At 45.4% G+C, this 27,714-nt stretch overlaps 3 non-coding genes across 3 annotated transcripts; all 3 read left to right on the top strand.

Annotated features, from left to right (window-relative positions):
- Positions 1-692: 692 nt before the first annotated feature.
- LOC140491734 (5S ribosomal RNA) lies at positions 693-811 on the top strand. The gene has a single exon (XR_011963405.1). It is a non-coding gene; the product is annotated as a 5S ribosomal RNA (ribosomal RNA).
- Positions 812-21,805: 20,994 nt separating this feature from the next.
- Positions 21,806-21,924, top strand: LOC140491747 (5S ribosomal RNA). Its single transcript, XR_011963418.1, has one exon. It is a non-coding gene; the product is annotated as a 5S ribosomal RNA (ribosomal RNA).
- Positions 21,925-27,359: 5,435 nt separating this feature from the next.
- LOC140491738 (5S ribosomal RNA) lies at positions 27,360-27,478 on the top strand. Its single transcript, XR_011963409.1, has one exon. It is a non-coding gene; the product is annotated as a 5S ribosomal RNA (ribosomal RNA).
- The last annotated feature ends 236 nt before the right edge of the window (positions 27,479-27,714 follow it).

Raw genomic sequence — 27,714 nt, 5'->3', positions numbered from 1 at the left:
TCATTTAGGCCTGTGGTCTGTAGAATTGAGAATGTTAATGGGTGGTGTGATGAAAGTCTCGAAGACATGAATAGGAAAAGAGAAGGTAGCTAATGATAAACGATTTCTACTGGTTGGGGATTGTAGAACGAAGGGACATAGCGTGAGACTTAGGGCCACAGGGTTGCGTAGAGATGTGAGGAAGCCATCGTGCATACATCGGATGGTGGATTTTAGCCATCATTTTCTGACAAAGTGCAGTGGATGCTGGATGAGTTGTTCTATTGAAATGAGAGGGAGATAAATGTTTGTGAAGCAAAGGTACCAAGGGCCAGAGGCTTGTATATGAAGTTGGGCAAGAGCTGAGCCATGATGTTTGAATGGAGGCAGAGGTTGTAGGGGCTAAACAGCGTTGTGGTGTGTGTATGTTGCTGTGGTTATAATTTGGAAAGGAGTTTATTTGTGAAGCAGTTTGGATGGGCATGTAATGAAATGGAGTGGAGTGAGTGTGAAAGAGTTGATCCTGTTGTGTAATAAACGTGTGTGTGTGTGTGTGTGTGTCTAGGGTGAAGTAGAGGAACTGAAGATGGAGATGGGAGAATAGAAAGGCAAAGGAAAAAGAAATGTTTTGGTGCAGTCTGATTGAATGGCAAAATGTTGTTGTAAATGCAGCAGTGTGTGCCTTTAAGGAAGCAGAAATGGAAGCAGTCTGTGCCTACAGCCATACTAGTCTGAAAACGCCCGATCTCGTCTGATCTCGGAAGCTAAGCAGACTCAGGCCTGGTTAGTACTTGGATGGGAGACCGCCTGGGAATACCAGGTGCAGTAGGCTTTTGCAGCCACCAGAGGTTGCTCACAGCTTCGCACTCTCACACTCCCATTCATCAAGCAACGTCCTTTTAACTACTCGCTTCGTGTCTCTGTCTCACTTTTTCTTGCCCAATTTCATTGTTCAACTTCTTCCCCCAATACACAAACACATCATTACTGCTTGAGATTGGAGCAAACGCACCAGGAACACCAAAGCAGCAAGTATTTTATTGAAGAGCACAAACCGTGGTTTTTGTTAAGTGATGCCTCACTTTCGATGATCACACTTCCCTGATCGCTGTCAGCGTTCCCCTGTTTTCTAACAATCGTCTAACTAGTGGTGTGGATAGGGTCTGAAAGCAACAACGTTGTGGTGAGGGCTTGTCAGGTGAAGGGTGTTTTACAATATCTGCACTCACCGGTCGAGTTCATACAACGGTGGATCGATATGGTTAAGGCAGGAAGAATGGGTCAGCAAACACAGCAAGTTCAATCATTGTAATGATGATTATTATTACACATCAGCAGCAAATAATAAGATAAGTGTAAAGAGTGAGTATTTAAAATGCCAGGTACAAAAATCAAGGCTTATTCTCTAACAGCCGAAGCCTTCACAAACAGATCGGCCTAATAATGGCACAAATGGTGATGAATGGTTCGATCCAATTGACATCACTGTGCCTTAGTTACAAGTTGACCAAGGTAGAGAAATAACATTTCCAGAGTGCAGACTATTAACAATAGTAAGGTGGGATTTGGAAAGAGGAGTCGCCCCTGACATTTTAAGGATGACAGAAGGACGTTAGTGAGTAAGGATATTACTTTGGAAATCTTAACCGTGCACTAAGATAATCATACCATTTGAAGACACTATCAAGATGTTTTGAAGAAAGGGAACTCCTGTTGGACTAAATGCAAGAGAATGTTGTGTTCATTAACAGTCGGGTGGATAAAGGCAGAAGCAATAGGTGCCAATGACTTGGATTTTCAGACTGTATTTCCTATAATTTCAGGCAGATAAGTGAACTTTCGACAGTTATTGTGTTGTTAATCTTTAGAATGATATTCTCCAGAGAGTGGTGTGGGTTCTACTGTTGAGGATACTTCAGTGTCAGTGGATGGAGTTTTGATATCTTAGGGAATTCTGAAAGGGAGGTGCAGTTGAGGTGGATCGATGGTCATCAGTTTGAATGGTGGAGCTCTCTGGTGTGAGATATTGACCGCGGAGAGTGTGCTGCAGATTGAGCAAAGCAAAAGGTGGTCTCCAGAAGGATAATTGTGAAGACCGAGGTTATAGGATAGTGGTATAGGACGGATATGGAAAATGGCAGAGGTGGTGGAGTAGCCTCCGTGATGAGAAACAAAATTCTGTCAATGATGAGGGAGGACATAATGAAGGAAACGCATTCAGTGGAGACCGTGTGGGTGGAACTGAGGAATAGTCGAAATCCTAAAATTGTAATAGGTGTTATGTACAGACCGCCTGGTAGCAGCTCTGAAGTCCTGGATAGTAAAAATGCACAAAACTAGGCAATATGTAACAAAGTAAAAACAATGACTGCAGATGCTGAAAACCAAATACTGGATTAGTGGTGCTGGAAGAGCACAGCAGTTCAGGCAGCATCCAATGAGCAGCGAAATCGACGTTTCGGGCAAAAGCCCTTCATCAGGAATAAAGGCGGTGAGCCTGAAGCGTGGAGAGATAAGCTAGAGGAGGGTGGGGGTGTGGAGAGAGTAGCATAGAGTACAATGGGTGAGTGGGGGAGGAGATGAAGGTGATAGGTCAAGGAGGAGAGGGTGGAGTGGATAGGTGGAAAAGAAGATAGGCAGGTCGGACAAGTCCGGACAAGTCAAGGAGACAGTGCAGAGCTGGAAGTTTGAAACTAGGATGAGGTGGGGGAAGGGGAAATGAGGAATCTGTTGAAGTCCACATTGATGCCCTGGGGTTGAAGTGTTCCGAGGCGGAAGATGAGGCGTTCTTCCTCCAGGCGTCTGGAGGTGAGGGAGCGGCGGTGAAGGAGGCCCAGGACCTCCATGTCCTCGGCAGAGTGGGAGGGGGAGTTGAAATGTTGGGCCACGGGGCGGTTTGGTTGATTGGTGCGGGTGTCTCGGAGAGGTTCCCTAAAGCGCTCTGCTAGGAGGCGCCCAGTCTCCCCAGTGTAGATGAGACCACATCGGGAGCAACGGATATAATAAATGATATTGGTGGATGTGCAGGTGAAACTTTGGATGTGGAAGGCTCCTTTAGGGCCTTGGATAGAGGTGAGGGAGGAGGTGTGGGCACAGGTTTTACAGTTCCTGCTGTGGCAGGGGAAAGTGCCAGAATGGAAGGGTGGGTCATAGGGGGGTGTGGACCTGACCAGGTAGTCGCGGAGGGAACGGTCTTTGCGGAAGGCGGAAAGGGGTGGGGAGGGGTGGCGTAAATGTCGTTGGATGATTTGGTTTATGCGAAGGTTTGTAGGGTGGAAGGTGAGCACCAGGGGCGTTCTGTCCTTGTTACGGTTGGAGGGGTGAGATCTGAGGGCGGAGGTGCGGGATGTGGACGAAATGCTTTGGAGGGCATCTTTAACCACGTGGGAAGGGAAATTGCGGTCTCTAAAGAAGGAGGCCATCTGGTGTGTTCTATGGTGGAACTGGTCCTCCTGGGAGCAGATACGGCGGAGGCGGAGGAATTGGGAATACGGGATGGCATTTTTTCAAGAGATAGGGTGGGAAGAGGTGTAATCCAGGTAGCTGTGGGAGTCGGTGGGTTTGTAAAAAATGTCAGTGTCAAGTTGGTCGTCACTAATGGAGATGGAGAGGTCCAGGAAGGGGAGCGAGGTGTCAGAGATGGTCCAGGTAAATTTAAGATCAGGGTGGAATATGTTGGTGAAGTTGATGAATTGCTCAACCTCCTCGCGGGAGCACGAGGTGGCGCCAATGCAGTCATCAATGTAGCGGAGGAAGAGGTGGGGAGTGGTGCCGGTGTAATTACGGAAGATCAACTGTTCTACATAGCCAACAAAGAGACAGGTATAGCTGGGGCCCATACGTGTGCCCATGGCTACGCCTTTGGTCTGGAGGAAGTGGGAGGATTCAAAGGAGAAATTGTTAAGGGTGAGGACCAGTTTGGCCAAATGAATGAGGGTGTCAGTGGAAGGGTACTGTTGGGGACGTCTGGAGAGGCAAAAACGGAGGGCTTGGAGGCCCTGGTAATGACGAATGGAGATGTAGAGGGATTGGATATCCATGGTGAAGATGAGGATTTCTTGGAGGAGGTGGAAACGGAAGTCTTGGAGGAGGTGGAGGACGTGGGTGGTGTCTCAAATGTATGTGGGGAGTTTCTGGACTGGGGGGATAGAATAGTGTCGAGGTAGGTAGAGATGAGTTCGGTGGGGCAGGAGCATGCTGAGTCAATGGGTCGGCCAGGGTGGTCAGGCTTGTGGATCTTGGGAAGGAGGTAGAACCGGGCAGTGCGGGGTTCCTGGACTATGAGGTTGGAAGCTGTGGGTGGGAGGTCTCCTGAGGTGATGAGGTTCTGTATGGTCTGGGAGATGATGGTTTGGTGATGGGGGCAGTAGGAAGAGGTGTCCTCGAGTTGGTGTTTGGCTTCAGCGGTGTAGAGGTCAGTGCGCCAGACTACCACTGTGCCCCCTTTATCCGCTGGCTTAATGGTGAGGTTGGGATTAGAGCAGAGGGATTGGAGGGCTGCGCGTTGTGAGGGTGAGAGGTTGGAGTGGGGGAGGGGGGTCGACAGGTTGAGGCGGTTAATGTCCCGGCGGCAGTTGGAAATGAAGAGGTCGAGGGCAGGTAATAGGCCAGCACAGGGTGTCCAGGTGGATGCAGCGTGTTGGAGGTGGGCGAAGGGGTCCTCGGAAGGTGGGCGGGAGTCCTGATTGTGAAAGTAAGCTCGGAGGCGGAGGCGACGGAAGAATTGTTTGACGTCACGGCGTGTATTAAATTCAGTGATGTGTGGACGGAGGGGGATGAAGGTGAGTCCTTTGCTGAGGACTGATCGTTCTTCCTCAGTGAGTGGGAGGTCTTGGAGGGATGGTGAAAACTCGGCAGGGCCGGGAGCTGGGATCTGGTGTGGGTGTGGAGCTGGGAGTGGGGTCGGAGCCAGTACCTGGAGTGGGTGTGATGGTGGGGGGAATGGGGGTGGAGGCATGAGCTGGGGTAATGTTGCCCTCGGGGTTCTGGGGTGTGGGGATAGTGACAGTGGGGTCTGTGGGGGCCGTGTCAGCAGAATGCAGGTGAGTGGCGCTGGTGGAGGTGGAATTGGTGATGATCATGGCAGTAGGGGTGGCGGGAGTCACTGAGTGTGTGGCATCAGGAATGATGTGAGGGCCGGAAGTGACTGTGGGAGTGGCCATGATGGGGGCGGACGTGACATCATCACTCAGCGTGGGGGTGGTAGCTGCGTCAGCCGCATGGCTAATGGTGTTTCCGAGGCCAGGGGAATCTTCTGGAATGTTTGAGGAGCGCTGGTTATGGAGGTGGGTGGATAAAAGTTTGTTGTACTTACAGTTTTTGATGTTTGAGATGGAATTGAAATACTGTTTGTTGAGAGTATGAATTCTCCTGAGGATGTAGTACAGAGTGGGTCCTTTGCAATTCTGAGAGAGTGTGGCCCTCAGCTGAGGCAGGGCTGACTGGAGAGAGGTTAGGTGACGGCGCATTGCTGCAAGCGTGGAGCGGAGGATCCTGAAGGAGAACTGTTGCTGGTGTTTTTGAATCTGTAGTCTGTACTGTTTGTCCTGTTTGGCTCCGAACTCTGCTGGTTTAAAGGTGGTCTGGAGTCCGTGTGGGATGAGTTGGTTACGGAGGCATGCACTGAGGAAGCGAATGTGGCTGTGGTACCGAGTTTGTTTCACAACATGGTTGAAGAGCTTCAGAGCAGACGCAATGACCTGGGAGTTGCAGTGGGAGAGGGACTCCCTGAGATTCTTGTAGAGAGAGGAGGAAAACTTCTTCAAGGCAGGCATCCTTGCAAGAGGATTCGCAGTAGGGTTAAAATCAACAAGGTAAAAACAATGACTGCAGATGCTGAAAACCAAATACTGGATTAGTGGTGCTGGAAGAGCACAGCAGTTCAGGCAGCATCCAATATGTAACAAAGCCAGAGTACTGCTCATGAGGGATTTTAACGTGAACACAGATTTAGAGGTAGTCAAGCATTTGTCAGAAAGGTAGTGCATGTCTGGTGTATTGCCGGTACTGTTTCTCACTGCATTATGTCCTATATGCTTCATGTGGACAAGCAGTATTGGGTTTAGTAATGAGTAATGATTTGGAATTAATGAGTGAGCTACTTGTGCGTGGCCACTTATCACATAGTGATGATAGCACTATCAAGTTCAAGGCAGTGTTTGAAAGCACAAAGCATGTATCTGCTGTATTTGGTAACGAACCGGGACAAGTGATGGGCTTGTTAGTGGGTGAACATTTTGGTGATGGTGACCACAATTCTGTGACTTTCACCTTGGTTATGGAGAGAGATAGGTGCGTGCAACAGGGTAGGTTTTACAATTGGTGGGAAGGGTAAATACAATGTTGTAAGACAGGATCTGAGGAGCATAAGTTGGGAGCATAGGCTGTCAGAGAAGGATGTTGTGGAAATGTGGAACTTTTTCAAGGAACAGATACGACATGTCCTTGATATGTATGTACCTGTCAGGCAGGAAAGAGATGGTAGGGTGAGGGATCCTTGCTTGACGAGGGAGGTTGAATGTCTTGGAAGGAGGAAGGAGGAGGCTTACATAAGGTTGAGGAAACGAGGTTCAGAGAGCGTTGGAGGGATACAGGATAGCCAGGCTGGAGCTGAAGAAAGGGATTAGGAGAGCGAAAAGAGGGCATGAAAAATCTTTGGCAGGTAGGATCAAGGATAACCCCAAGGCCTTTTACGCGTATGTGAGAAACATGAGAATGACGAGAACGAAGGTAGGTCCGATCAAGGACAGTAGTGGGAGACTGTGTATTGAGTTGGAAGAGGTAGGAGAGGTCTTGAATGAGTACTTTTCTTCAGTATTTACAAACAAGAGGGACCTTATTGTTGAAGAAGAGAGTGTGAAATTGACTGGTAAGCTAGAAGAGATACTTGTTAGGAAGGAAGATGTGTTGGACATTTTGAACAACTTGAGGATAGACAAGTCCCCCGGGCCTGACGGGATATATCCTAGGATTATGTGGGAAGCAAGAGAGGAAATTGCAGAGCCATTGGCAATGATCTTTTCGTCTTCACTGTCAACGGGGGTGGTACCAGGGAACTGGAGAGTGGCGAATGTTGTGCCCTTGTTCAAAAAAGGGAATAGGGATAACCCCGGGAATTACAGGCCAGTAAGTCTTACTTCAGTGGTAGGCAAAGTAATGGAAAGGGTACTGAGGGATAGGATTTATGAGTATCTGGAAAGACAGTGCTTGATTAGGGACAGCCAGCACGGTTTTGTGAAGGGTAGGTCTTGAGGAGGTGACCAAGTATGTGGATGAGGGTAGAGCAGTGGATGTAGTGTAAATGGATTTTAGTAAGGCATTTGATAATGTTCCCCATGGTAGGCTTATGCGGAAAGTCAGGAGGTATGATAGAGGGAAATTTGGCCAGTTGGATAGAGAACTGGCTAACAAGTCGACGTCAGAGAGTGGTGGTAGGTGGTAAATATTCAGCCTGGACCCCAGTTACAAGTGGAGTTCCGCAGGGATCAGTTCTGGGTCCTCTGCTGTTTGTAATTTTTATTAATGACTTGGAAGAGGGAGTCGAAGGGTGCGTCAATAAATTTGCAGATGATTCAAAGATTGATGGAGTTGTGGACAGTGAGGAGGGCTGTTGTCGGCTGCAAAGGGACTTAGATATAATGCAGAGCTGGGCTGAGGAGTGGCAGATGGAGTTCAACCCTGTCAAGTGTGAGGTTGTCCATTTTGGAAGGACAAATAAGAATGCGGAATACAGGGTTAATGGTAGGGTTCTTAGTAAGGTGGAGGAGCAGAGGGATCTTGGGGTCTATGTTCATAGATCTTTGAAAGTTGCCACTCAGGTGGATAGAGCTTGTAAGAAGGCCTATGGTGTATTAGCGTTCATTAGCAGAGGGATTGAGTTCAAGAGTCGTGAAGTGATGTTGCAGCTGTACAGGACCTTGGTTAGGCCACATTTGGAGTACTGTGTGCAGTACTGGTCGCCTCACTTTCAGAAAGATGTGGAAGCTTTGGAGAGAGTGCAGAGAAGACTTACCAGGATGTTGCCTGGAATGGAGAATAGGTCGTACGAGGATAGGTTGAGAGTGCTCGGCCTTTTCTCATTGGAACGGCGAAGGATGAGGGGTGACTTGATAGTGGTTTATAAGATGATCAGAGGAATCGATAGAGTAGACAGTCAGAAACTTTTTCCCCTGGTACAACAGAGTGTTACAAGGGGACATAAATTTAAGGTGAAGGGTGGAAGGTATAGGGGAGATGTCAGGGGTAGGTTCTTTACCCGGAGAGTGGTGGGGGCATGGAATGCGCTGCCTGTGGGAGTGGCAGAGTCAGAATCATTCGTGACCTTTAAGCGGCAATTGGATAGGTGCTTTAGCTAGGACAAATGTTCGGCACAACATTGTGGGCCGAAGGGCCTGTTCTGTGCTGTGTTGTTCTATGTTCTATGCTGCTGGAGTTGGAGAGTTCGGTAAAGCCGCCTTGACTGAGATGAGACAGAGACCGTCCACAATAAGGTGGGAAAATCTGCTGATGGCTAAAAGAACTGAAGATGACGGGAGGATGTTTAAAGAAACATTGAAGACAATAGGAAACCAGTTGATACCCCTGAGAGGGAAAGCTCTGCTTCACAGAAGAAAACAGTCATGGACAAAAATATCAGCATAGATCCTGCTGATTGGGAAAGATCCAGAGAGCAGGAAAGACACAAAGCAGTGTAAAAGAGCTCCCAAAAGGAATTTTGATCGGAATCTTTCCAGGGACATCAAAATCGAGAAGAAATGTTCCGCTGCCCTAAAGGGAAAGCGGGTGGTCAGGAGAAGGTGGGGACATTGTAAATGGTCGAGATGTTCCATCATTCCCCTTACCTCGGTATTTTCAGGAGAAAAGGAGGATAGCTTGCCAGAAGTCCCGGTGAAATGAAAAGTGGATCGGGAAAAGCAACCGAATAAAATGAAGGTGAGTAAAACATCGATAAAGAGGAAATGACTGGAATCAAAGGGTGACAAATGCCTGGGATTAGGCGGGTTCCATCGGTGGGTGTTAAAACAAATCGACAAGCGCCTCATAGAAGCCCGAACTGTAATCGTTCAGAATTCCCGAGATCCAGGAGTCGTCCCTCCGGATTGGATTGTTGCACGTGTCAGTCGCGCTTTTTAAGAGAGGAGAACCCGGAAAACTCGGGAATTGCAGAGCATGGAGCTTAGCACCTATGGCAGGGAATTTGTTGGAGTCTATAATCAAGGCTGGGATAAGTGAGCACCTCAAATTGTTGAGTTAACCAGGGAGAGCCACATGACAGGTTGGTCGTGCCTGATAAATTCATTGCAGAGGGTTTGAAGAGGGGACTAAGGTAGCTGTCAGGGAATATTGTCCATAGATGTTGTTTACATGGACTTCCAGAAAGTAATTGACAAAGTCCACTTAAGTAGGTAGGAGCCAAGAGAATTGAGGGCAAATTCCTGACAGGGCTAGGAAATTAGGTAAAAACAATGACTGCAGATGCTGAAAACCAAATACTGGATTAGTGGTGCTGGAAGAGCACAGCAGTTCAGGCAGCATCCAACAGAGCAGCGAAATCGACGTTTCGGGCAAAAGCCCTTCATCAGGAATAAAGGCAGTGAGCCTGAAGCGTGGAGAGATAAGCTAGAGGAGGGTGGGGGTTGGGAGAAAGTAGCATAGAGTACAATGGGTGAGTGGGGGAGGGGATGAAGGTGATAGGTCAGGGAGGAGAGGGTGGAGTGGATAGGTGGAAAAGAAGAAAGGCAGGTCGGACAAGTCCGGACAAGTCAAGGAGACAGTTACTGAGCTGAAAGTTTGAAACTAGGATGAGGTGGGGGAAGGGGAAATGAGGAAGCTGTTGAAGTCCACATTGATGCCCTGGGGTTGAAGTGTTCCGAGGCGGAAGATGAGGCGTTCTTCCTCCAGGCGTCTGGTGGTGAGGGAGCGGCGGTGAAGGAGGCCCAGGACCTCCATGTCCTCGGCAGAGTGGGAGGGGGAGTTGAAATGTTGGGCCACGGGGCGGTTTGGTTGATTGGTGCGGGTGTCTCGGAGAGGTTCCCTAAAGCGCTCTGCTAGGAGGCGCCCAGTCTCCCCAATGTAGAGGAGGCCACATCGGGAACAACGGATACAATAAATGATATTGGTGGATGTGCAGGTGAAACTTTGCATGTGGAAGGCTCCTTTAGGGCCTTGGATAGAGGTGAGGGAGGAGGTGTGGGCACAGGTTTTACAGTTCCTGCGGTGGCAGGGGAAAGTGCCAGAATGGGAGGGTGGGTCGTAAGGGGGTGTGGACCTGACCAGGTAGTCACAGAGGGAACGGTCTTTGCGGAAGGCGGAAAGGGGTGGGGAGGGAAATATCACTGGTGGTGGGGTCTTTTTGGAGGTGGCGTAAATGTCGGCGGATGATTTGGTTGATGCGAAGGTTTGTAGGGTGGAAGGTGAGCACCAGGGGCGTTCTGTCCTTGTTACGGTTGGAGGGGTGGGGTCTGAGGGCAGAGGAGCGGGATGTGGACGAGATGCTTTGGAGGGCATCTTTAACCACGTGGGAAGGGAAATTGCGGTCTCTAAAGAAGGAGGCCATCTGGTGTGTTCTATGGTGGAACTGGTCCTCCTGGGAGCAGATACGGCGGAGGCGGAGAAATTGGGAATACGGGATGGCATTTTTGCAAGAAATAGGGTGGGAAGAGGTGTAATCCAGGTAGCTATGGGAGTCGGTGGGTTTGTAAAAAATGTCAGTGTCAAGTCGGTCGTCACTAATGGAGATGGAGAGGTCCAGGAAGGTGAGCGAGGTGTCAGAGATGGTCCAGGTAAATTTAAGGTCAGGGTGGAATGTGTTGGTGAAGTTGATGAATTGCTCAACCTCCTCGCAGGAGCACGATGTGGCGCCAATGCAGTCATCAATGTAGCGGAGGAAGAGGTGGGGAGTGGTGCCGGTGTAATTACGGAAGATCAACTGTTCTACATAGCCAACAAAGAGACAGGCATAGCTGGGGCCCATACGTGTGCCCATGGCTACGCCTTTGGTCTGGAGGCAGTGGGAGGATTCAAAGGAGAAATTGTTAAGGGTGAGGACCAGTTCGGCCAGGAAATTGTTTGAGTGGCAGGTGACAGAAAGTAGAGATATTGGGTAGGTAGTCAATTGGCAGGATGTAACCAGTTGTGTCTCACAAGGACTTGTGTTAGGGCCTCAATTATTGATGTTATTTGTTACAGAAATGGATAATGGCACAGGAAGTCATATCATAATTTGTGGCTACATAAATTAGGCTGCATTGTAGACTGTGTAGATGACAGCATAAAATTGCAAGGGGATATTGATAGATTTAGGTCAATAAGCAAAACTGTGGCAAAAGCATTAGAATGAAAGCAATAGTGAGGCTATCCATTTTTGGATCAAGAAGGGACAGATCAAGGTATTTTTCTGGATGGTATGAAGTGCATGTCCAAGGAGACTTGGGGTTTCAGGTGCACACAACTTTAAAGTGTCACGGACACGTACAGAAAATAATCCAGAAAGCGAACAGATTGCTGTCCTTTCTAAGTAGAGGACTGGAGTAGAAGGATGCCGAAGTAATGCTGCAGTTCTACAAAACCCTGGTTAGATAGACCCCACTTGGAGTACTGTGAGCGGATCTGGGCCGCACACCTTCTTCTGAAAGGAGTAGAATATTGATTTACAAGAATGATACCTGGACTTGCATGGTTAAGATGGAAGGAGAGATCATATCATTTAGGCCTGTGGTCTGTAGAATTGAGAATGTTAATGGGTGGTGTGATGAAAGTCTTGATGACATGAATAGGAAAACAGAAGGTAGCTAACGATAAACGATTTCTACTGGTTGGGGATTGTAGAACGAAGGGACATAGCGTGAGACTTAGGGCCACAGGGTTGCGTAGAGATGTGAGGAAGCCATTGTGCATACATCGGATGGTGGATTTTAGCCATCATTTTCTGACAAAGTGCAGTGGATGCTGGATGAGTTGTTCTATTGAAATGAGAGGGAGATAAATGTTTGTGAAGCAAAGGTACCAAGGGCCAGAGGCTTGTATATGAAGTTGGGCAAGAGCTGAGCCATGATGTTTGAATGGAGGCAGAGGTTGTAGGGGCTAAACAGTGTTGTGGTGTGTGTATGTTGCTGTGGTTATAATTTGGAAAGGAGTTTATTTGTGAAGCAGTTTGGATGGGCATGTAATGAAATGGAGTGGAGTGAGTGTGAAAGAGTTGATCCTTGTGGGATATAGGTAAATTAATGTTACTTCTGCAATTCTGCAATTCCATTTTACAAAGTAAAATGAACTCACACCAGTGTGTAATTGTTTTCGCCACGAGCTGAGTCAACAAGAATGGAAACGATGTGGAGGAAATATATAATACTTTTTGTATTCACTAAAATTGTAAGTTAGAATGAGATGTGCCAGCAAAACAATGGTAGACATTACGGGCAAACAGATAAGATGTTGTGAGGGGATGAAGTTAAGCAAGATACGCCTGTACAAACAGTAGGTATAAACATCTGCTTCCCACTTTTACAAAAACACAGGAACAAACCCCAATTAAAAGGGTCATAGGGATCAGAACAGCCTCGGGAAAGGCACAGATGAAGGGGGGTAGATAATGATGAAGAAAGAATATGCCTAACAATGACCTACAGCAGGATGTGGTCAAACAGCCTTGAGGCCAGGAACAAGCATTTTGTCACAGACAAGGTCGGATAAGGCAAGAGATAAACAGGGGTAATGGGGGCCGGTCTTAGGGAAGTGGACGATGTAAGCAGGGGAAGAGCGATATAAAACAAAAGACATCAAATCATATAAATATTATGTATGAATTGAACTTGGTGTGTATGTCCTCTACCTTATAGGCACTGGACATCTCACCCACTTGCAAGTGTAAAATAAAGGACACTGCTGATTCAGATTTTGTCTCGGACTGCAATTATTGAGGTGTGTGAGCTTTGTTTCTCTCAATTGGGGGCTGTCCGGGATTTTCTTCCATCACCGGGGGGAGTGGCTGGCCTTGGACACTGGGAAGACCTGTCCCGTTCCCCATTGAGGAGCGGTCTCGTGTCCTGGTTTGGTCTGCTCCCTTGGGCGACTGGTACGAATCCCACAAGAGAGACATCTGAATCAGACAGGGATAGGTGTTCGATAGAAAATACGGCGACAAGGGGCCAGTCAATTCTGTGCACAGACCAAGGTAAGAAACCTGACTTTTAAGTATTGCCTTGGTGGCCGGGATTGAGTTTTAGTAGTTAATAAGGGAATAACGAAGGAACTCAATATGGGTTGTGCCGTGGGTAAGGAAAAAGCATCCGGGAAAACAAAAGAAGGAAAAATCAATGGAAATGGAGGCGGGGTCCCTTACAACATACCTCCAGAAAGTCCTTTGGGCAGGATGTTGTGGAATTGGCAAAATACTACTTGTACAGGGGAAAAAGATGATTAAATATTGTTGCTTCGTATGGACTAAGGAATCCATTCTTCGTCCCGCCTCTTCTGGACAAAATACAGGTCGGACAAAGTCTGGGTTTGTAAATATCTGAATTTATTGGTCAATGAGTGAGAGAGAGAGAGAGAGAGAGAGAGAATGAAAAGAGCTGTACAGCTGGTAGAAAGTTTAACCCTTTGTGATTTGGTTTGAATGCACATTTGTTTGTTGGTGATTGAATGTTTGTGTTTTATTCCCTGGAGCTTGAGTTCCGGGACTGTTTTGAATCTGATTTTTATTATGGAAACTTAACATGATTTCTTTAAAGGTGAAGGATTCTATAGAGATTATGAAAAAAAAAGAATGATAACTCCTGTTCTTCTCACAGGTCATGACTGCCTTACTCTCAGTTTCTAACTAATTTATCTTTACTTAAAAGCGATTTATGGAGGATAGTTGAAGTTTCAGTTCAACATTAGATTGTAGTAAAAACAAAATTCTATGGTTAATATCTGTGACCTTGGATTCGGCCATTGTTCATGCATTAGAGGTTTTTTTTTAAACTTGAATAGACAAATTCTTTTAAGGCAGCTCTGATTATTTCACGACCTATAGTATTGTAATTGAGCAATGATTGGTCAGCACGACTTAAGAAAATAATTTTGGATTTAAATTAAGGGACTAAAACTGGGTGAGTACAGTGGATTTCAAAATTGACAACTGTATGCATTTTACATTTTGAATATTTATATTTACGTTCATTTATTCAGTATTTAAATATATTTACAAGTTTGGAACAAGCTTTAAAGTTAGTCAAGCATGAATTGATGAATTGGTGTTTGAAGTTATGGGGAGCTAGAAATACTGCAATATTTCTTTAAAAAAGAAAAAGGGGAAGAACGTACTGACTTATCCCCTTCGGGAGGTACCAATAGGGGACAAAGATTGGGTTTGTAAGTGTCCCCCTCAGCAGTGGGGAGGTCAGAACATTTAAAAAAGAAATGAAGGTCCTGGTTGAGGATCCGATAGGGTTGTCTGAACAAATTGATCAATTTTTGGGGCCCAGTCTGTATACCTGGGCTGAGTTGATGTCTATTTTGAATATATTATTTACTGGGGAAGAAAGGGGACTTGTATGGGGAGCAGCCATTAAAATATGGGACAGGGAACACCCCATTGGAGATGGGGATGCTGGACAGGGAGAGGTGAAGTTTCCCCTCAGAGACCCCCAGTGGGAAAACCAAAACCCAGAGCATAGAGAAGAAATGAGGGAATTGAAAGACCTGGTTCTAAAAGGAATAAGAGAGGCAGTTCCGAAGTCACAGAATTTGACTAAAGCCTTTGAAGTTAGACAGAAGAAAGGTGAGACTCCCTCAGCTTTCTTGCAAAGATTAAGAGGCTCAATGCGGAAATATTCTGGAATGAACCCTGAGGACCCAGTGGCACAGGGTCTTTTGAAAGTACATTTTGTGACAGAGGAATGGCCAGACATACAGAGAAAGATACAGAAGATAGAAGGGTGGAGTGAAAAGCCATTAGATGAATTGTTAAGAGAGGCACAGAAGGTGTTTGTAAAGAGAGAGGATGAGAGACAGAAACAGAAGGTGAAAATGATGGTAGCTGCGGTTGATGAGGTAGTGAAGAAAAGAATGGAACCGATAGTGACCAACCGGAGCGGTGCGTGGCAGCATGTCGGACAGAGAGGACAAGGGGGAGCGTTTGATAGAGGGTTCGAGCGACAGGGGCAGAGCTGGAGGTCTCCACAGGCAGGATGCTATTATTGCGGAAAGATAGGGCACTTTAAGCGGGCGTGTCCTGCTCTGAAAAGGGAAGAGAGGGCAATTCCGCTTATGAATTTTGATGAAGAATAGGGGTGTCAGGGGTTCCTGCCCCCGGGGGCCCACCAGGAACCCTTGATAAACCTGAAGGTGGGACCCTGTGGGGAAGAGGAAGTCTTCCTAGTAGATACGGGGGCAGCACGATCATCGCTGAATTTTAAACCAAAGAAAGTAGGAATGTCAACACAGTCAATTACTGTGTCAGGGGTTAAAGGGGAGGGGTTTACTGTTGCAGTATTTGAACCTATGATGATAGAAGGTCCTAAGGCTAGGGTCACAGGGGAACTGCTGTATATCCCTGATATAGGAAGTAACTTATTAGGGAGAGATTTAATTATCCTCTTAGGACTGGGGATTGGAATTCAGGAAAAAGAATTAGTTGTAGAAAGGCAATGTTGACAAAGGATGTGGAGAGAGAGATAGACCCTATTGTATGGGCTAGAGAAGGGAATCGTGGAAAACTACAGATCCCTCCCCTTGAAGTAAATTTTTAAAAAAAGGAAAAGGGGACGTTGTCTGTGAGCGACAATATCCCATTTCCACAGAAGGTAAACGAGGACTGCAGCCAGTAATTGAAGGATTGATTAGAGATGGACTGTTGGAGCCATGTATGTCTCCTTATAATACCCCAATCCTACCAGTGCGGAAATCCGATGGAACTTATCGATTGGGGCAGGATTTGAGAACATTAAATCGAATAGTACAGATCAGGCACCCAGTGGTACCAAACCCCTATACCTTATTAAGTGAGATCCCTCATGACCACAAATGGTTTAGTGTGATAGATTTAAAGGATGCCTTTTGGGCTTGTCCCTTGGCAGAGGAAGGTAGGAATTTGTTTGCCATTGAATGGGAAGACCCTAAGACAGGACAGCAACAGCAATACCGGTGTACTGGGCTTCCCCAGGGGTTTACAGAATCCCCGAATTTATTTGGACAGATGTGAGAACAAATATTGGAGAAATTTAGCAGCCCCAAGGGAACTACCCTGTTGCAGTATGTAGACGACCTTTTAGTAACAGGAAAAAGAAGAGAAAGAGTAGTAGAAGCCACTAACAAATTATTGAATTTCCTGGGTCAGCAGGGACTGCGAGTATCTAAAAACAAACTACTATATGTGGAGCAAGAAGTGAAATACTTGGGACATTTAGTTAGTGATGGAAAGGGAAAGATAAGCCCAGAACGGATAGAGGGAATAGTGGGGATGTCACTGCCCAGGACTAAACGGGAGTTACGCAAATGTTTGGGTCTAACAGGTTATTGCAGATTGTGGATTGATTCCTATGCACAGAAGACTAAGAAATTATATCTCAAACTATTAGAGGGGGAACCAAAATGTCTACGTTGGGATGATGAGGAAAAAGAACTAGTTGAGAAACTCAAAAGAGATCTGACCCATGCCCCCGTGTTAGCCTTACCTTCTCTAGATAAACCTTTCCACCTCTTTGCTACCGTGGATAAGGGAGCGGCTTTGGGAGTATTGACCCAGAGGTGGGGAGGAATGAGACAACCAGTAGCATATCTTTCGAAGCTACTGGATCCAGTATCCCGGGGGTGGCCTGAGTGTGTGCAGGCTGTGGCTGCCACTGCACTGTTGGTGGAGGAAAGCAGAAAGATTACATTTGGGGGAGCCCTAATAGTAAGCACCCCACACCAAGTGAGAACAATCCTAAACCAAAAAGCTGGGCGATGGTTGACAGACTCGCGGATTCTGAAATACGAGGCAATATTAATAGAAAAGGATGATCTAGTGTTGGTCACTGACAATTGTTTAAATTCAGCTGCCTTTCATTGGAAAGGGGAAGGAGACTCTCCTCAGAATCCAGGGCACGACTGCCTTGACATTATACAATACCAAACTAAGGTCCGCATGGACCTGAGAGATGTTCCACTTCATGCAGGGGCTAGACCTTTTTATAGACGGATCATCCCGGGTGACTGAAGGGAAAAGACATAATGGTTATGCAGTCGTAGTTGGGACAAACAGTGGTGTGGTGCAGGCAGGACGGTTGCCAAATGGGTGGTCAGCTCAGACCTGTGAACTCTATGCATTGGAAAGAGCCCTTGGGGCATTGGAGAATAAAGAGGGAACAGTATACATTGACTCTAAATATGCATTTGGTGTTGTGCACACTTTCGGTAAGATATGGCAGGAATGACGGCTGATCAATAGCCGAGGGAAAGAATTAGTACATGAAGAATTGATTAAACGAGTCTTGGAGTCCCTATTACTTCCCTGAGAAATAGCAGGAGTGCATGTAAATGGTCATCAGAAAGGAAATGAACTAGAAGTTGGGGGAAATAGATTAGCCGATGAAGTGGCTAAGGAAGCAGCCCTGAACCCACAAGAAGTGGTGATCCATTCCCTAGTACCTACTGTCCCAAGTCCTAGGGAAGCTCCTATATTTACTGAAAGCGAAGAAAATGAATTGAGAGATTTAGGGGCTGTAAAAACAGCAGACGGGCATTGGAGGTTACCTGATGGAAGGGAAATGTTAAACAAAAAGATGATGCGAGAGATTATGGCTGTCCTACACCAAGGCAGCCATTTGGGAGTACAAGCAATGTGTGATTTAGTTCTTAGGGAATATGGATGTAAAGGAATATATACAATTGCTAAACAAATATGTGAGGGATGTATCATATGCAGAAAGGTAAATAAGAAAGTCTTGAGAAAACAGACCCCGGGAGGAAGAGACCCAGGATTGAGACCTTTCCAGAGTATACAAGTAGATTATACTGAACTCCCCAGGGTAGGGAGACTAAAATATATGCTAGTCATAGTAGATCATCCATCTGGTTGGGTTGAGGCATACCCCTGAGCTACCGCCACTGTGAGTGGAGTGTCGAAAACAATATTGGAGCACATAATTCCCTGATATGGGCTCGTGAACCATATTGATTCCGACCAAGGAACTCACTTTACCCCCTGTAACACTTTAGAGGTAATGAAAGGGTTGGGAATTTCCTGGGAGTTCCATACTCCGTGGCACCTGCCATCATCGGGAAGGGTTGAGAGAATGAACCAAACACTCAAACGACAGCTCTCTAAATTGATAATAGAAACCAGACTCCCTTGGACCAAATGTTGACCTATAGCTCTCTTGTGAGTACGAACAGCCCCAAGGAAAGACTTGGGACTATCCCCCTATGAAATCTTATTTGGATTACCTTACTTGGGAACGAATGGAGAATTGGCAATTCCCGAAACTAAAGAGTTGTTCTTAAAGAAGTATATACTGGGCTTGTCCTCCTCTTTGTCTTTCCTCAGGAACCAGGGTTTATTGGCACAGACTCCACCCCTTGAATTCACAGTTCATCCCATCCAGCCGGGCGATTGAATCTTAGTAAAATCATGGACAGAGACTAAATTACAGCCGGACTGGGAAGGGCCGTACCAGGCTCTTTTGACGACCGAAACGGCAATAAGGACGGTGGGGAAAGGCTGGACTCGCTACACTCGGATCAAAGGGCCAGTGGAATCTCCAGTTGAGGAAGAAGTCTGGACAGCCGAATCAATGCAAGATCCGCTGAAACTCAGACTAAAGAGACTTTGAGTAACTAATTATACAGTGGCGACGCGAGCGCGGGATTATTTCTGTAGGATTGTATATTAAGTCTTTTTTTGTGCTTCAGCATGATGTTTAGAATACTGGGGATGCTGCTAGAATTATGATGCTAGCCCTTTTAGTATTGGGATTTCGTCAAATATCATTTTCATATGTATTATTAACGGTTCCTGAATCTGATAATCCACAAGTAATAGACGCTGATGTATGCAGCTTAGTAAATTGTGGGGATGTAGATAATCAGAGACAGTACCGCAGCTCTGAGATACATCTTACGTCCTATGGGGATGGCCTTGGGGATGGTACTTAGTATAATGGTCTCGTCACAGTACACCGGGCCCCCTTCCGACCAGCTCGTGATTGTCCTGATAAAAAGTGTAACCCAATATACCTAACGATAAGGAAAACCAAATGGCACAAAACAATCCTGGGGGGGGCACCTATGAGATACAATGAAATGAAACGTTTGGGATAGAAATAAAAGCAAATGGGAAGGATTTCTTGGGCTATTGTTTTTGAATTAGTGCAGGACAGGGAAAACGGGTAGAACTACTGGGTAAGAAGATACAATCTTTCACCCCTCCTGATGATCCTAAAGTAGTAAAATTTATAGAGGTAAAGGACTTCCAACAGACCATTGAAATAGAAACTGGGTACAGGGATGCAAATGCCTGGGTTGAATGGGTAAAGTATACTGTGAAAAGTCTGAACAAAAGCAATTGCTCTGCATGTGCCTCCGGTCGGCCAGTGGCCCAGGGGGTTCCCTTCCCGCTCGGGTGGAAGGGGGACAGGAAGGGCATGAAATGTATGATAGCCCTGTATCAGGATGAGACTGCATGGAATGATAGGAATTGTACCTCCCCTATCTCTGATGTTCCCTCCCTTGGAGAAGAAAGATGCAAAAGCTCCCCCCCTGTTTTCTGCCGCAGTTGGAAATCACACAGCCTGTGTGTGTAGACGAGGTACAAGTCGGTCGAATGATTTGGGGGAGCTGAAATTATGTACAGAGATTAAGAATGTTACCGAAACGGAGAAGGGAGGGAACTACTCAGCACTAAAGGTTCCCCGAGCGGATCTGTGGTGGGACTGTGGAGGGAAAATATTGAGACCCACCCTCCCTCCAGATTGGAGAGGGATATGTGCAATTGTACAATTGGCAATTCCATTTACCCTGGCATTTGAGAAGGAGAAGATAGGAGGGAAAAAGGGAAGGGGTAAGAGATTACTGTTAGACACTTCTTTCGATGATAGGATTTATCTCGATTCGGTAGGAGTCTCTAGGGGGGGTACCTGATGAATCCAAGGGTCGTAACCAGATTGCAGCAGGCTTTGAATCAGCTCACTTCTGGTGGGTAACAATTAATAAAAATGTAGATTGGATAAATTACATTTTCTATAATCAACAGCGATTTATAAATTATACAAGAGATGCGGTTAAAGGAATATCAGACCAGCTTGATGCGACAAGTAGGATGGCATAGGAAAATAGAATGGCCCTTGATAGGGTTTTAGCAGAAAAAGGGTGTGTGTGTGTTTGTGATGTTAGGAGGAAGCTGTTGTACCTTTTATTCCTAATAACACTGCACCTGATGGTTCAATTACTCGGGTTTTAAGAGGATTGACTACCTTAGCAGAGGAATTGGCTGAGAATCCAGGAGTAGACACATCTCTCACAGGATGGCTCGAGTCCTGGATTGGAAGGTAGAAGGGGATGGTGGTTTCTATCCTTCCTTCCCTGATAGTAGTAGTCGGGGTATTGGTGGCCATTGGCTGTTGTATCATACCCTGTATACGAGGGCTCACCCAAAGACTGATTGAAACAGCCTTGATGAAACAGGTGCCCCTAAAAGAAAAATGCAGAAGATAACAAATAGTAATTAAAAGAAAAGGGGGAAATTGTGGGATATAGGTAAATTAACGTTACTTCTGCAATTCCATTTTCCAAAGTAAAGTGAACTCACACCAGCATGTAATTGTTTTTGCCACGAGCTGAGTCAACAAGAATGGAAACGATGTGGAGGAAATATATAATTGTTTTTGTATTAGCTAAAATTGTATGTTAGAATGAGATGTGCCATTAAAACATTACGGGCAAATAGATAAGATGTTGTGAGGGGATGAAGTTAAGCTAGATACGCTTGTACAAACAGTAGGTATAAACATCTGCTTCCCACTTTTACAAAAACACAGGAACAAACCTCAATTAAAAGGGTCATAGGGATCAGAATGGCCTCGGGAAAGGCACAGATGAAGGGGGTAGATAATGATGAAGAAAGAATATGCCTAACAATGACTTACAGCAGGATGAAGTCAAACAGGCTTGTGAGGCCAGGAATAAGCATTTTGTCACAGACAAGGCCGGATAAGGCAAGAGATACACAGGGGTAATGGGGGCCGGTCTTAGGGAAGTGGAAGATGTAAGCAGGGGAGGAGCAATGTAAAACAAAAGACATCAAATCATACATAATATTTATATGAATTGAACTTGGTGTGTATGTCCTCTACCTTATAGGCAGTGGACATCTCACCCACTTGCAAGTGCAAAATAAAGGACACTGCTGATTCAGATTTTGTCTCGGACTGCAATTATTGAGGTGTGTGAGCTTTGTTTCTCACAGTACGAAGGGCCAGAGGCTTGTATATGAAGTTGGGCAAGAGCTGAGCCATGATGTTTGAATGGAGGCAGAGGTTGTAGGGGCTAAACAGCGTTGTGGTGTGTGTATGTTGCTGTGGTTATAATTTGGAAAGGAGTTTATTTGTGAAGCAGTTTGGATGGGCATGTAATGAAATGGAGTGGAGTGAGTGTGAAAGAGTTGATCCTGTTGTGTAATAAACGTGTGTGTGTGTGTGTGTGTGTGTGTGTGTCTAGGGTGAAGTAGAGGAACTGAAGATGGAGATGGGAGAATAGAAAGGCAAAGGAAAAAGAAATGTTTTTGTGCAGTATGATTGAATGGCAAAATGTTGTTGTAAATGCAGCAGTGTGCGCCTTTAAGGAAGCAGAAATGGAAGCAGTCTGTGCCTACGGCCATACTAGTCTGAAAACGCCCGATCTCGTCTGATCTCGGAAACTAAGCAGACTCAGGCCTGGTTAGTACTTGGATGGGAGACCGCCTGGGAATACCAGGTGCAGTAGGCTTTTGCAGCCACCAGAGGTTGCTCACAGCTTCGCACTCTCACACTCCCATTCATCAAGCAACGTCCTTTTAACTACTCGCTTCGTCTCTCTGTCTCACTTTTTCTTGCCCAATTTCATTGTTCAGCTTCTTCCCCCAATACACAAACACATCATTACTGCTTGAGATTGGAGCAAACGCACCAGGAACACCAAAGCAGCAAGTATTTTATTGAAGAGCACAAACCGTGGTTTTTATTAAGTGATGCCTCACTTTCGATGATCACACTTCCCTGATCGATGTCAGCGTTCCCCTGTTTTCTAACAATCGTCTAACTAGTGGTGTGGATAGGGTCTGAAAGCAACAACGTTGTGGTGAGGGCTTGTCAGGTGAAGGGTGTTTTACAATATCTGCACTCACCGGTCGGGTTCATACAACGGTGGATCGATATGGTTAAGGCAGGAAGAATGGGTCAGCAAACACAGCAAGTTCAATCCTTGTAATGATGATTATTACACATCAGCAGCAAATAATAAGATAAGTGTAAAGAGTGAGTATTTAAAATGCCAGGTACAAAAATCAAGGCTTATTCTCTAACAGCCGAAGCCTTCACAAACAGATCGGCCTAATAATGGCACAAATGGTGATGAATGGTTCGATCTAATTGACATCGCTGTGCCTTAGTTACAAGTTGACCAAGGTAGAGAAATAACGTTTCCAGAGTGCAGACTATTAACAATAGTAAGGTGGGATTTGGAAAGAGGAGTAGCCCCTGTGGGATATAGGTAAATTAATGTTACTTCTGCAATTCCATCTTACAAAGTAAAATGAACTCACACCAGCGTGTAATTGTTTTTGCCACAAGCTGAGTCAACAAGAATGGAAACGATGTGGAGTAAATATATAATTGTTTTTGTATTAGCTAAAATTGTATGTCAGAATGAGATGTGCCAGTAAAACAATGGTAGACATTACAGGCAAATAGAGAAGATGTTGTGAGGGGATGAAGTTAAGCTAGATACGCATGTACAAACAGTAGGTATAAACATCTGCTTCCCACTTTTACAAAAGCACAGGAACAAACCCCAATTAAAAGGGTCATAGGGATCAGAACGGCCTCGGGAAAGGCACAGATGAAGGGGGTAGATAATGATGAAGAAAGAATATGCCTAACAATGACCTACAGCAGGATGAGGTCAAACAGCCTTGTGAGGCCAGGAATAAGCATTTTGTCACAGACAAGGCCAGATAAGGCAAGAGATAAACAGGGGTAATGGGGGCCGGTCTTAGGGAAGTGGAAGATGTAAGCAGGGGAGGAGCAATGTAAAACAAAAGACATCAAATCATATAAATATTATGTATGAATTGAACTGGGTGTGTGTCCTCTATCTTATAGGCACTGGACATCTCACCCATTTGCAAGTGTAAAATAAAGGACACTGCTGATTCAGATTTTGTCTCGGACTGCAATTATTGAGGTGTGTGAGCTTTGTTTCTCACAATTGGGGGCTGTCCGGGATTTTCTTCCATCACCGGGGGGAGTGGCTGGCCTTGGACACCGGGAAGACGCATCCCGTTCCCCATTGAGGAGCGGTCTCGTGTCCTGGTTTGGTCTGCTCCCTTGGCAGACTGGTACGAATCCCACAAGAGAGACATCTGAATCAGACAGGGATAGGCGTTCGATAGAGAATACGGCGACAAGGGGCCAGGCAACTCTGTGCACAGACCAAGGTAAGAAACCTGACTTTTAAGTATTGCCTTGGTGGGCGGGATTGAGTTTTAGTAGTTAATAAGGGACTAACGAAGGAACTCAATATGGGTTGTGCCGTGGGTAGGGAAAAGCCTCCGGGAAAACAAAAGAAGGAAATAGCAATGGAAATGGAGGCGGGGTCCCTTCCAACATACCTCCAGAAAGTCCTTTGGGGAGGATGTTGTGGAATTGGCAAAATAATACTTGTACAGGGGAAAAAGATGATTAAATATTGTTGCTTCGTATGGACTAAGGAATCCATTCTTCGTCCCGCCTTTTATGGCCAAAGTACAGGTCGGACGAAGACTGGGTTTGTAAATATCTGAATTTATTTGTCAATGAGTGAGAGAGAGAGAGAGAGAGAGAGAGAGAGAGAATGAAAAGAGCTGTACAGCTGGTAGAAAGTTTAACCCTTTGTGATTTGGTTTGAATGCACATTTGTTTGTTGGTGATTGAATGTTTGCGTTTTATTCCCTGGAGCTTGAGTTCCGGGACTGTTTTGAATCTGATTTTTATTATGGAAACTTAACATGATTTCTTTAAAGGTGAAGGATTCTATAGAGATTATGGAAAAAAAGAATGATAACTCCTGTTCTTCTCACAGGTCATGACTGCCTTACTATCAGTTTCTAACTTATCTCTTTTATCTTTACATGAAAGCGATTTATGGAGGACAGTTGAAGTTTCAGTTCAACATTAGATTGTAGTAAAAACAAAATTCTATGGTTAATATCTGTGACCTTGGATTCGGCCATTGTTCATGCATTAGAAGTTTTTGTTAAACTTGAATAGACAAATTCTTTTAAGGCAGCTCGGATTATTTCACGACCTATAGTATTGTAATTGAGCAATGATTGGTCAGCACTACTTAAGAAAACTAATTTTGGATTTAAATTAAGGGACTAAAACTGGGTGAGTACAGTGGATTTCAAAATTGAGAACTGTATGCATTTTACATTTTGAATATTAAATACTGAATAAATGAACGTAAATATATAAATATATTTACAAGTTTGGAACAGGCTTTAAAGTTAGTCAAGCATGAATTGATGAATTGGTGTTTGAAGTTATGGGGAGCTAGAAATACTGCAATATTTCTTTAAAAAAGAAAAAGGGGAAGAACGTAATGACTTATCCCCTTCGGGAGGTACCAATAGGGGACAAAGAGATTGGGTTTGTAAGTGTCCCCCTCAGCAGTGGGGAGGTCAGAACATTTAAAAAAGAAATGAAGGTCCTGGTTGAGGATCCGATAGGGTTGTCTGAACAAATTGATCAATTTTTGGGGCCCAGTCTGTATACCTGGGCTGGGTTAATGTCTATTTTGAATATACTATTTACTGGGGAAGAAAGGGGACTTATATGGGAGCAGCCATTAAAATATGGGACAGGGAACACCCCATTGGAGATGGGGATGCTGGAGAGGGAGAAGTGAAGTTTCCCCTCAGAGACCCCCAGTGGGAAAATCAAAATACAGAGCATAGAGGAAAAATGAGGGAATTGAAAGACCTGGTTCTAAATGGAATAAGAGAGGTAGTTCCGAAGTCACAGAATTTGACTAAAGCCTTTGAAGTTAGACAGGAGAAAGGTGAGACTCCCTCAGCTTTCTTGCAAAGATTAAGAGACTCAATGCGGAAATATTCTGGAATGAACCCTGAGGACCCTGTGGCACAGGGTCTTTTGAAAGTACATTTTGTGACAAAGGCATGGCCAGACATACAGAGAAAGATACAGAAGATAGAAGGGTGGAGTGAAAAGCCATTAGATGAATTGTTAAGAGAGGCACAGAAAGTGTTTGTAAAGAGAGAGGATGAGAGACAGAAACAGAAGGTGAAAATGATGGTAGCTGCGGTTGATGAGGTAGTTACGAAAACAATGGAACCGATAGTGACCAACCGGAGCGGTGGGTGGCAGCATGTCGGACAGAGAGGACAAGGGGGAGCGTTTGATAGAGGGTTCGAGTGACAGGGGCAGAGCTGGAGGTCTCCACAGGCAGGATGCTATTATTGCGGAAGGATAGGGCACTTTAAGCAGGAATGTCCTGCTCTGAAAAGGGAAGAGAGGGCAATTCCGCTTATGAATTTTGATGAAGAATAGGGGTGTCAGGGGTTCCTGCCCTCGGGGGGGCCTACCAGGAACCCTTGATAAACCTGAAGGTGGGACCCTGTAGGGAAGAGGTAGTCTTCCTAGTAGATACGGGGGCAGCACGGTCATCGCTGAATTTTAAACCAAAGAAAGTAGGAATGTCAACACGGTCAATTACTGTTTCGGGGGTTAAAGGGGAGGGGTTTACTGTTCCAGTAGTTGAACCTATGATGATAGAAGGTCCTAAGGATAGGGTCAAAGGGGAATTGTTGTATATCCCTGATATAGGAAGTAACTTATTAGGGAGAGACTTAATTATCCTCTTAGAACTGGGGATTGGAATTCGGGAAAAAGAATTAGTTGTACAAAAGGCAATGTTGACAAAGGATGTGGAGAGAGAGATAGACCCTATTGTATGAGCTAGAGAAGGGAATTGTGGAAAACTACAGATCCCTCCCCTTGAAGTAAATTTTTAAAAAAGGAAAAGGGGACGTTGTCTGTGAGCGACAATATCCCATTTCCACAGAAGGTAAACGAGGACTGCAGCCAGTAATTGAAGGATTGATTAGAGATGGACTGTTGGAGCCATGTATGTCTCCCTATAATACCCCAATCCTACCAGTGCGGAAATCCGATGGAACTTATCGATTGGGGCAGGATTTGAGAACATTAAATCGCATAGTACAGATCAGGCACCCAGTGGTACCAAACCCCTATACGTTATTAAGTGAGATCCCTCATGATCACAAATGGTTGGGCTTGTCCCTTGGCAGAGGAAGGTAGGAATATGTTTGCCTTTGAGTGGGAAGACCCTAAGACAGGACAGCAACAGCAATACCGGTGTACTGTGCTCCCCCAGGGGTTTACAGAATCCCCGAATTTATTTGGACAGATGTTAGAACAAATATTGGAGAAATTTAGCAGCCCCAAGGGGACCACCCTGTTGCAGTATGTAGACGACCTCTTAGTAACAGGAAAAAGAAGAGAGAGAGTAGTAGAAGCCACAAACAAATTATTGAATTTCCTGGGTCAGCAGGGACTGCGATTATCAAAAAACAAACTACAATATGTGGAGCGAGAAGTGAAATACTTGGGACATTTAGTTAGTGATGGAAAGGGAAAGATAAGCCCAGAACGGATAGAGGGAATAGTGGGGATGTCACTGCCCAGGACTAAACGGGAGTTACGCAAATGTTTGGGTCTAACAGGTTATTGCAGATTGTGGATTGATTCCTATGCACAGAAGACTAAGAAATTATATCTCAAACTATTAGAGGGGGAACCAAAATGTCTAAATTGGGATGATGAGGAAAAAGAACTAGTTGAGAAACTCAAAAGAGATCTGTTGCTGTGGTTATAATTTGGAAAGGAGTTTATTTGTGAAGCAGTTTGGATGGGCATGGAATGAAATGGAGTGGAGTGAGTGTGAAAGAGTTGATCCTGTTGTGTAATAAACGTGTGTGTGTGTGTGTGTCTAGGGTGAAGTAGAGGAACTGAAGATGGAGATGGGAGAATAGAAAGGCAAAGGAAAAAGAAATGTTTTTGTGCAGTACGATTGAATGGCAAAATGTTGTTGTAAATGCAGCAGTGTGTGCCTTTAAGGAAGCAGAAATGGAAGCAGTCTGTGCCTATGGCCATACTAGTCTGAAAACGCCCGATCTCGTCTGATCTCGGAAGCTAAGCAGACTCAGGCCTGGTTAGTACTTGGATGGGAGACCGCCTGGGAATACCAGGTGCAGTAGGCTTTTGCAGCCACCAGAGGTTGCTCACAGCTTCGCACTCTCACACTCCCATTCATCAAGCAACGTCCTTTTAACTACTCGCTCAGTCTCTCGGTCTCACTTTTTCTTGCCCAATTTCATTGTTCAGCTTCTTCCCCCAATACACAAACACATCATTACTGCTTGAGATTGGAGCAAACGCACCAGGAACACCAAAGCAGCAAGTATTTTATTGAAGAGCACAAACCGTGGTTTTTATT

Source organism: Chiloscyllium punctatum, chromosome 19, assembly GCF_047496795.1.
Source record: "Chiloscyllium punctatum isolate Juve2018m chromosome 19, sChiPun1.3, whole genome shotgun sequence".
NCBI classification, from domain to species: domain Eukaryota; kingdom Metazoa; phylum Chordata; class Chondrichthyes; order Orectolobiformes; family Hemiscylliidae; genus Chiloscyllium; species Chiloscyllium punctatum.
The sequence above is the reverse complement of the archived record's forward strand: the minus strand, read 5'-3'. Positions and strand labels throughout refer to the sequence as shown.